The 9,984-nt window shown below is 45.8% G+C and overlaps 1 long non-coding RNA gene across 2 annotated transcripts; it reads right to left on the minus strand.

The window, feature by feature from the left end:
* Positions 1 to 1,780: 1,780 nt before the first annotated feature.
* On the minus strand, positions 1,781 to 9,363 carry LOC110342762. Of its 2 annotated transcripts, none has more exons than XR_002384927.2 (3): positions 8,733 to 9,363; positions 6,908 to 6,986; positions 1,781 to 2,017 (listed from the first exon to the last, which is right to left on the minus strand). It is a non-coding gene; the product is annotated as an uncharacterized LOC110342762 (long non-coding RNA). The 2 variants fall into 2 exon arrangements; XR_005879055.1 differs by lacking the exon at positions 8,733 to 9,363 and adding an exon at positions 7,079 to 7,537.
* Between the last annotated feature and the right edge of the window lie 621 nt (positions 9,364 to 9,984).

Raw genomic sequence — 9,984 nt, forward strand, 5'->3', positions numbered from 1 at the left:
GGAGAGGAGAACCACTGTTATTAGGCCACTGAATCTATGCTTTATTTTCTTTTATGGCTTTATTTTATTTTAATTTTGAGAGACAGGATCTCCTGTAGCTCAGACTGGCCTCAAACTCACTACGTAGTCAAGCGTAACCTTGAACTTCTGATGATCCTGCCTCTACCTCCCAAGTGTTTGGATTATAGGCATGTGCTACCATGTTCCATATTCTTATTCATTCTCTCTCTCTCTCTCTCTCTCTCTCTCTCTCTCTCTCTCTCACACACACACACACACACACACACACACACACACACACACACGGATTCATTATTTTACAGACTGGCCTTCCAATTCACTATGTAGCTCAGGCTGACCTCCAGCTCACCACTGTACTCCTGCCTAGGCCTCCCCAGTGCTGGAATTATATTACTAAGGGAATGAACCAGGGGCCAGCACTTTCCCAGCACTCTCTGTACTTTTAGGACACATTTTAGTTGCCCAGTCTGACCTTGACCTCATTCTATAGCTCAAGTAGGCCTTGAACTTTTAAGTCTTCTACATTAGCCTCCAAAATGTCTAGAATGGCAGGCCTGTACCTCATGACACAGTCAAAATTGAGAGCTATGGGGTTTTAACTTTGTGTAATGTTTTAGTGGGAGGGGTGTGTACAGAGTAGGTGGAGGTCAGCCGGCAACTTGCCCGATTTGGCTCTCTCCTTCCACCATGTGGGTCCTGGATATTGAACTCAGGTCATCATCAGGTTTGGCAGCAAGCAGCCTTACATGCTGAGCCGCCTTGATGGCCCTGAGAATTGAAGTTTCAATCATACTGGTTCAGATCTTACTTAGAAGTGGTCAGATTCCAGGTGGAGCAGTTGGGAGTAAAATGGAAACCCTGGAGATTAGGGCAGAGAGGATGTGGAAATGGCTAGATGGGGTAGTTACACCAGTTTAGTGGCCAGCTGCAGAGCTTTTCACCTGGATAGTGATGGCAGTCCTTGCAACAGGTTGTGTGAGTAGGGCAGGCTCAGGGTCAGATGACACAATCTGGGACATACATACAGGCTGCACTGTGTAAATCTGGGATAGAGATGTGTTGCCTGGAGTCTGTGGTGGGTGCGATAATGAACAGAATTCCCATTACCTGTTTTCTGTGTTCTGGGCCCCAGACTCCTACAATAAGATGCAACAGACATCTCTCTCTTGCTTTTGTTTCTCTTTGGGTCCTTCTCTCTTCTAAATGTACTTACTCTGTGCATGTTCCCTTAAGTGTGTGCCACAGCGTGGAAGTCAGAGGACAGCTTGCAGGCCTGGCTGCATGTGCCTTTACCAGGGCCCTTCTTCAAATTTTTAAATTAAATCTATTTTATATTGCTGGGATTCAAATCCCAGGCCCTGTGAGCACTAGGTTCTACCCCCATGCGACACCTCCAGCCCTCATTATCTATCTATCTATCTATCTATCTATCTATCTATCTGTCCATCTACCTATCTATGTAGAGATGGTGTCTCATGTAGCCCAAGCTGGCCTTGAACTCTGAATCCTCTTGCCTTTACTCCCAGTTGCTGAGGTTATAGGCATGTCCCACAAAGCTCAGTTTGCCTTTATTTTAATTTATATCATTATTTTATTGAGACACAGTCTCTGTAGCCGAGGCAAGCCTCAAATTTGTGGCAGTCCCCTGCTTCAGCCTCCTGCCTACTAAGACTATCAGGCATGAGCTACCAACCCCTCATGAGCTACCCACCACCTCAGTTGACTTTTTCCAGGAAACACATGAATGGCTTTCATTCTGTATCTTTGATTTTTTTCTTCTCTGTTTTTATTTTGTTTTATTTTATCTTGGATTTAAAAAATTAATTATATGTATGTGTATGCGTACATCCATGTGTGGGTTTGTCCATGTGAGTTTGGTGTCTTCCAAGGCCAGAAGAGGGGATCAGATGTCCGGTAGCTGGAGTTGCAGGTGGGTGTAAGCTGGGTGCTCCTAACTGCTGGGCCATCTCTCCAGATCCTCAGATTTTTGTTTCTCCTATGAAAATCAAACACCCAACAGGTAGGACTTGGCACCTTTTGTTTTTCTTTTCTCTGAGACAGAATACTGTGTAGACCAGGCTACTCTCAGACTCTGTGTAGAAGATGAGCTTGAACTGATCCTCCTGCCTCCACCTCCTCAGTGCTGGGATTGCAGGCATGCACCACTCCAGCTGGTTTATACAGTGCTGGGGGTGGGACCCAGGGCTTAACACGATAGGCAAGCACTCTATCCACTGAGCATATCCCCAGCCCACATTTGGTTCTTGAGAGCCTTCCATAGTCCTTGACTCTGAGTGCGTGTTCTCTCCTTGTTCCTTTCTCATGACCATCCATCCCCTACAAGCAAGATGTATGCATCAAGGAGGAACCGGACTAGTCAGCACACACTTCTCTCTAGCCACAAAACTTGTACACAGAGCCTGGTACTTGTGTCCTTGGAAAAGGGTGTGAATAACCCTTGTTGGGCCACTGGAGAGTGGCTTGGTGGTTCAGGCACTGACTACTCTTCCTGAGGACCTAGATTCAATTCCCAGCACTCACCTGGAGGCACACAGCCAACTGCATGAAACTCTGGTTCCGTGCGATCTGACTCCCTCTCCTGGACTCCCGCAGGCACTGCACACATGCAGTGCATGGACATATAAGCAGAGAAAACACCCACACACTTACAAAATCATTTGTTTTCAGGAACTATCCTTGTGGGTGGGGGGGACACTGGAGAGCTGGCTCAGCTTAGATCACTTGTTGCTCATGCAGATGATGGGGTTTCCAACCTCATCACCCGATGGCATCTTACAAACTCCAGGGATTTCTGTTTTGTTTTGTTTTGTTTTGTTGGGGGAATAATCTTCTGATGCCATTTTTCTGACCTCTCCAGGCACCAAGCATGCACATACATTCACATAGGTAAAACATCTATACACATAAAATTAAATAAACAACCCTGAACTTGAAAGTTTTGATCCATGTTGTCAGCCAGGAGAGATGGCTCAGTGGGAAAGGTGTTTGCCACTAAACCTGACAACTTGAGTTCAAATCTCCAGTATGTATATGGGGTAGAAAGAAAGAACAACTTGTCCTCTGGTCTCTTTGCATGTACACACAGGCATATATGCACAAATAATGTATAATACATTTTAAAAAATCTCTGATGGAGCCAGGATTAGAAAGCACAATTTATGCTGGGTGTGGTGGTGCACGTCTTTAGTCCCAGCACTCAGGAGGTCGAAGGAAGCAGATCTCTGAGTTCAAGGCCAGTGTGGTTTACAGAACAAGTTCCAGGACAGCCAGGGCTACATAGAGAAACGGAGTCTTGAAAGTAGGAGGAGGAAGAGGAGAGGTAGCCATAGTCTCAGTTTGTTCAGAAGACTAAGTGGGGGATAGAAAGTGTAAGGCCAGACTGAAGAGATGGCTCAGAGGTTAAGAGCATTGACTGCTCTTCCAGAGGTTCTGAGTTCAATTCCCAGCAACCACATGGTGACTCACAACCATCCATAATGAGATCTGGTGCCCTCTTCTGGCCTGCAGGCATACATGCAGGCAAAATACTGTCTACTTAATAAATAAATAATCTTTTTTAAAAAGTTAAAAAAAAAAAGTTCAAGGCCTGCCTGAGTTTAGCAAGATACTGTCCTTGAAATAAAAACTAAACAGGAGGGAGAGGAGGCTAGAGATACAGTTAGTGGCAGAGTGCTTATGGAGAATGCATGAGACTCCAATGTTCAATCTCCAGAATGGCAAAAGGGAAAATTTTTAAATAAATTAAAATCTCCATGAGATCCACAGATTACAGACAACACCAGGCAAGATCTCCAGACCCAGGTAGAACTCAGTAGCACTTTCCTGAAGTTAGAAGCACATGTCCCTTGTCTGAAGATCCAGCCACTGGGCCGGCAGTTTGACAAGCCAAGCACTAGGGTTTCTCTTCAACATGCCTTGTATCTGTTATCAATTTGCTACAACAATGCTGTGTAACAAACTGGCCTTAAACTTGTTTTCCTCTACATTTTCCCAAAGTGCAGGACGTGATAGGCAGGTGCTCTGCTGCTGAGCCCTCCCCTCCCCCAGCTCCTTCCTAATTAAGGGATTCTATTTGAATTTTTTCCATCCAATTATTTATTTATTAGGAAGTGTCCACTATGGAGGCATGTGGAGGTCAGAGCGTAACCTGAGGAAGTTAGTTCTCTTATTTCATCATGTGTATTCTGGGGATGGAACTGTCACTGGGGGATTCTGGGTAAGCACCCTGTTGCTGGGCCAAGCCCCAGCCCCTTATTGGTGGATTTTAGGCAAGTATTCTACCATTAACCTCTATCCCCACCCTCTTTCAAATTTTAAATGTTGAAACAGAGTCTTGCTAAGTTACCCAGGCTGGTCCTGAATTCTTTCATTTATACTTCAAGTAGGCCTAGAACCTGGGATCCCCCTGCCTCAGGCCCCAAGTAGTTGGAATGAAAGACCTTAACTCACAATGGTTTAAAACGACAACCACTTGGTGCTCAAGGTTTGGGTCACTTGGGCCGTGATGATCTAAGCCAGGCTCAGTGGACACACTCACACCTCTGCAATTGGTGTGAACCAGGTAAGTGACTTTGCCAGCAGTGCAGGGGTCTCTCCCACACGTGGAGCTTTGACAGAGAAAAGGCAAGGACAGCCTCAAGTGGTGGCTCATCCTCTGCCCAAAACCTGGGATCACTTTCATAAGTGAGGCACGAGTTCAAGAGAACAAATAAGCAAAAGCCTAGAAAGTCAGGGCTGGGGCTATATAGCTCAGTGGGTAGAGTGCCTGCCTAGCATGCTTCAAGCCCTGGGTTCGATTCCTGGCACTGCATAAATGGGGTTTAGTGGTGCATGCCTGTAATCCCAGCACTGAGGGGGTGGAGGCAGGAGGATCTGAGTTCATTGGGGCCAGCCTGAGTGATATAAGACCTTGTCTCATCAATAAGGCAATGCACACAAGCCTCTTGAGGTTGCCTCAGAACTGGCACATCAGCTTGTCTATCATGTTCATTGTGGATGTCATGGACAAGAGCAACTCAGATTGGAGAGGGCGAAAAACAAACTGTTTATCTTAATTTATATTTTGAGGCAGGGTAGCTCAGACTGGCCTTGAGCTCAGGCAGGCAGATGCTGCAATAGTCACATTGCATGGGGTGTGAACTCAGGGATATGGGAGAATCAGAATATTTTTGAAATCTACTATGTGGTCCCTTGACCAAGCAGATTCCAAACCCCTTAAGGTCTTATGTGATAGCCAGGTGTGTTGATGCACACCAGTGATCCTGACCCTCAGAGGTAGAGGCAGGAATTTTTTTTGAAGCAGGAATTTTGAGGTTATTCTTGGCTACATGATAAATTTGAGGCGAGCCTAGGCTACATATGAGACCCTAGCCCAAAACAACAAGCTCAGGAAGGTGGCTTAGTGGGTAAAGGTGCTTGTTGCCAAGGCTGAGGATCTGAATTTGATCCCTGAGATCCACATGATGGAAGGGAGACAACTGACTCCTAAAACTTGTCTTCTGACCTCCACGTGTACACACAGACCATTAGTACACACACACACACACACACACACACACACACACACACACACACACACGTCAAAATATTCAAAACAATGACAAAACAAAATTTAAAAATTCTACATGGTCCCAAGTGTGCCTGGACCGAGCATTGCTCCAGAATGTCACCAGGTGACTTCTAGGTCACCTGCAAGAAGTCTCTCCTGCAGACACCCCAGTGGGCAGCAGTGAGTTGTGCCTGCCTAACAACCACTCACCCTCTGTCAGGAAAAAAAAACTGTATTCTTTTGGAATATTACTCCTGGCCAGGGAGCTGAGCAGGTACAGAAAGTAACTCAGGGTCAGTTCAAGACTCAGGTCCAGATGGCTTGAAAGGGAAGCCTTTCTCTGGACGTGGTGTATGTACAAAGGGTGGGAACCTCGTGGGGTGGGATGCCTCTGTTTCAGCTCAAAAGACAAGAAAAGGTTGCTATGTGTATGTCTTCACCCTGGATCCAACTGTGCCTGGCTTTAATAGTTCCAAAGTCACCACATCCCCTTCCTACTGTAAAATGTTAATTTTTTTGGTCAAGGCTGGCTATGGACCTTCAGTGTCTCCAACATGCTTTCTTCATTCATAAACATATCTGCCAATACAGGTGCCACATACAATGCTGAGTGTAGACACCTTCTGGCTCAGAATCTCACACTTTAATTTCCTGTACTTTATGGAGGTTCTGCCCAGAACCAGTGCACAGCCCCATGTGTGAACCAGTATGTAACCCCTGCCCAGTTCCTCCCCCAAATGATGAAGTGTGGGTACCGGCACTTAAGCTCCTAGAATGAACTTGCTTCTCAATAATAGCAGTGATATAGCCTAGCCCTGTGCGGCTTTTCTCGATAGTGACACCAGGTGATGTTTACTAAGCAGTGTGCTTCATGTGTTTACATGGTTGATTTCAGTTTCCTCTCACAACCCTCTGAGGTGGATTTTGTGATCTCCTTTTTCAAATAAATGTCTGAAACTCATGCAAGTTGCTGGAACTTTCTGGATCCCAAAACTCCTGTGTGTGGGCACCCCCCAAAGCTCGTTTTCTTGGATGGAAATTTCCAGAAAGTTCTAGCTGTTTCCGCCTGTCACCAGTGTCTCAGAGCCAGCCCTTCCTGAGCTGCTGTCTCTGCCTGTCAACAGTGTCCTCTACTCGCCTGGTTTCTCACTAACTGGTTTCTCTGCTGTCACTTTCCTAAGCCTACTCCTTGCCCACATAGGCAGGAAGCCCCGAGAACCTGTTCTCCTTATCTACCATGACCTTTAAGCCAGGTTGCTGCTTGCCCTCCCTTGGCAAATCTGCACACGCCCAGGGTTCAGCTACCAGGTGTCTTACCTGATGCAGAGCTTCCTCCTGCTGGTACAGCTGTTTCCAGTCTCTCCATACAGCAGGTGCTCAATGATTGCCTGGTGAACTAAACCAAAGTAACATGAAAACAAGGGCTATGGAGTTGCTCAAGAAAACAATCAGGAGCTGGCAATGCAGCTCACTTGGTAGACTGCTTACCAAGCATTCATGAAGCCCTGGGTTCCATCCCCAAACCAGAGAAGTCAGGTGTGTTACCCCAACACTCAAGGTCATCTTTGGCTTCTTATTAAGTTTGATGCCAAACTGGGTGACATGACACCCTACCTCAAAAAAAGTTTGTCAAAAAGAAAAAAAGCCCAGTGTGCAGAGGCAGGTGGATCTCTGAGAGCTCAAGGCAAGCCATGGCAAAGTAAGACCCTGTCTCAAAAACAAAACAGAACAAAGCAAAGGGGAAAGAGAGGGAATGAATGACTAGTTCCTTTCTATACTCCCGTTTGACATTATGTATCCAAAGCTTTGATAAATCATGTCCAATTTGCAGGCTGCATTTGCTGAAGAACGCCCCCTTCATGCCCCTGGGGGCACTGCATGCATATATGGAGCCAAGCATTCATTCATGTAAAATAAAAATGTCACTAAAACAAAACAGACAGAAAAATGAAAAGATCACCCATGGAATGAGGTCTCATTAAGTGAGCCAAACAGCTGGCTTGAATAGCCAAGGAAATGGGATTTCCACCAATCACAGCAAACCTGACATGCAAATGAGGTTTAATATTTGCCCCAATCACTGCATTGCCTGTTTAGCTGTACCAGCAGTCCTTTTGGTAGGTTACTAAGGAAGTATGTCAGGCCTCAGTGGAAATAGTTGCAGGGTCACCTAGAGTTCAAATAAATTACTGGTAACAAAAGGTCCAGTCCCTTTTGAAACATTCTTGCTAAAGCTGTTCCTTCAGGCATAGGAACAATCAGCAGCCACCAATGGGACAGCAAGATGGCTTACTAGAGTAATGGTGCTTGCAGACAAGCTTAATGACCTGAGTTGAATCCCAGGGTCCACTTTATGAAAAGAGAGAATAAATGGCAGATTGTCTTCAGTCCTTCACATGTGATGGCACATGCTCCCTCCCCCCAGTCATCACACACTACACACACACACACACACACCATCATTATGTAGGTTTCTTTGGGGGAGGTTTCGAAACAGGATTTCTCTGTGTAACAGTGCTGGCTGTCCTGGAACTAGCTCTGTACAAACTCAAAGAGATCAGCTTGCCTCTGCCTCCCAAGTGCTGGAATTAAAGACTTAAACCGCCACTGCCTGACTGACTGACAGTTCTTTCATTCAAGGAGGCCAGGGCTGCACATGCCTATTCAGGACTCAAATTGCCCCATCCCCAGTATTGTTGTTTATTTACAGGAAAATACCAGGAGTACTGACAACAACTTATAAGAACTAATTGTTGGGGCTGGAGAGATGGCTCGGAGGTTAAGAGTACTATATGCACTTCCAGAGGTCCTGAGTTCAATTCCCAGCAACTACATGGTGGCTCACAACCATCTATAATTCAATCTGGTGCCCTCTTCTGGCATGTAGGCAGAACACTGTATATGTAATAAATAAATAAGAACTAATTGTTAACTGACACGAGCACACCCTCAGGTTACTGAGGAGAGGAAATACACAGCAGAGTTTCACTTGAATATTATATTTATTCACACATCACATGTCTCACATCAACTATATTTCTAACCAATCAGCATAAGCAAAATAATCATCTAACAAATAAGCAAAAGGATCTGAGGGGCCATGGTATAATATACCATGACCAGATGAGTGTGATGTGGGTACCTCCACGTTCAGGTTTGGGTTTCGAGTCTTCTTGTTCCTCTTGATCTGCTTGCACAGTAAAGTGTAGTGCCAACTGGATACCAGGGCTCCAGCTCAGTGCTCCATCTTGATCTGGCACGGGGTCGCTTGGTTGGTGGGGGAGAGTTTGCTTCGGGGCTTGGACAGCATCTCATGCTCGGCACATCTCAATGTTTTGTTCTGGTTCCTCCTTGGTTTTTATACGTTTCCTCTGAACTTTCCTCTATGCTTATCTATCAGCAACATACACATTCACTTAACCACTCCTGTTGCCTTCCAAGCATGTCTCTCCTTCCAGACCGTTTACAACTTCGTTTTCACAGTCTCTTTACATGCTCCTTACGTTAACATTAACAATAAGGCTGGGAGATGGCTAATCCAGGACTGGGGGCTTAACCCCAGACCTCCTGTGTGTGTGTGTGTGTGTGTGTGTGTGTGTGTGTGTGTGTGTGTACTAGTGAAGGTGCCCTCAAAGGTCAGAAGTGTCAGATTTCTCGTGAAGGAGCCTTCGGTTGTGGGTGCTGGGAATAGAACTCAGGTCCTCTGGAAGAACAGCAAGTGCTCTCAACCACTGAGCCATCTCTCCAGCCCTATGTAATTGGTTGTTTTTTTTGTTTTTTGTTTTGCGGGGTGGGGGGTTAGAGACAGGGTTTCCTCTGTGTAGCTCTCTGACTGCCCTGGAACTCACTCTGTAGTCCAGGCTGGCCTCAAACTCACAGAGATCTGCCTACCTCTGCCTCCGGAGTGCCAGGATTACAGGCGTGCACCACTACTACCTAGCTCCTAGTGTAATTTTTAATAAAAATTAATACTTTTATTTATTTTTATTTAAAATGTGTGTGCTAGTTTGTGCAGGTGTGGGTGTGTGCACGTGAATGCAGGTGCCCTCAAAAGCCAAAAGCCTGGAATCCCCTGAAGCTAATGTTTCAGGCATTGTAAACTGCACGATGTAGGTGCTGCTAATTGAACTTGAGTCCTCCACGCGAAAAGTACGCATTCTTAACCGGAGAGATTTTAACAGTGCTTAACACCCTCGCAATGCTCCTAAGAGGGATACCCTTACTGTCTTAGTAGGATAAGAAAAAAAAAAAAAAGACAATCCTCACAATGGAATGTCATTTCAAAACTTAAAAAAAGGAAATCGCTGGCACCCGGGCGGAAACCCTGGAGACGGAAATTGCGGAGCACTCTGGGTCCTCAGTTGGCAGCCCACCCGGGATGCAGGGTCCGGTTG

The sequence above is a fragment of the Mesocricetus auratus genome, unplaced genomic scaffold (assembly GCF_017639785.1).
Source record: "Mesocricetus auratus isolate SY011 unplaced genomic scaffold, BCM_Maur_2.0 Super-Scaffold_100008, whole genome shotgun sequence".
Lineage (NCBI taxonomy): Eukaryota > Metazoa > Chordata > Mammalia > Rodentia > Cricetidae > Mesocricetus > Mesocricetus auratus.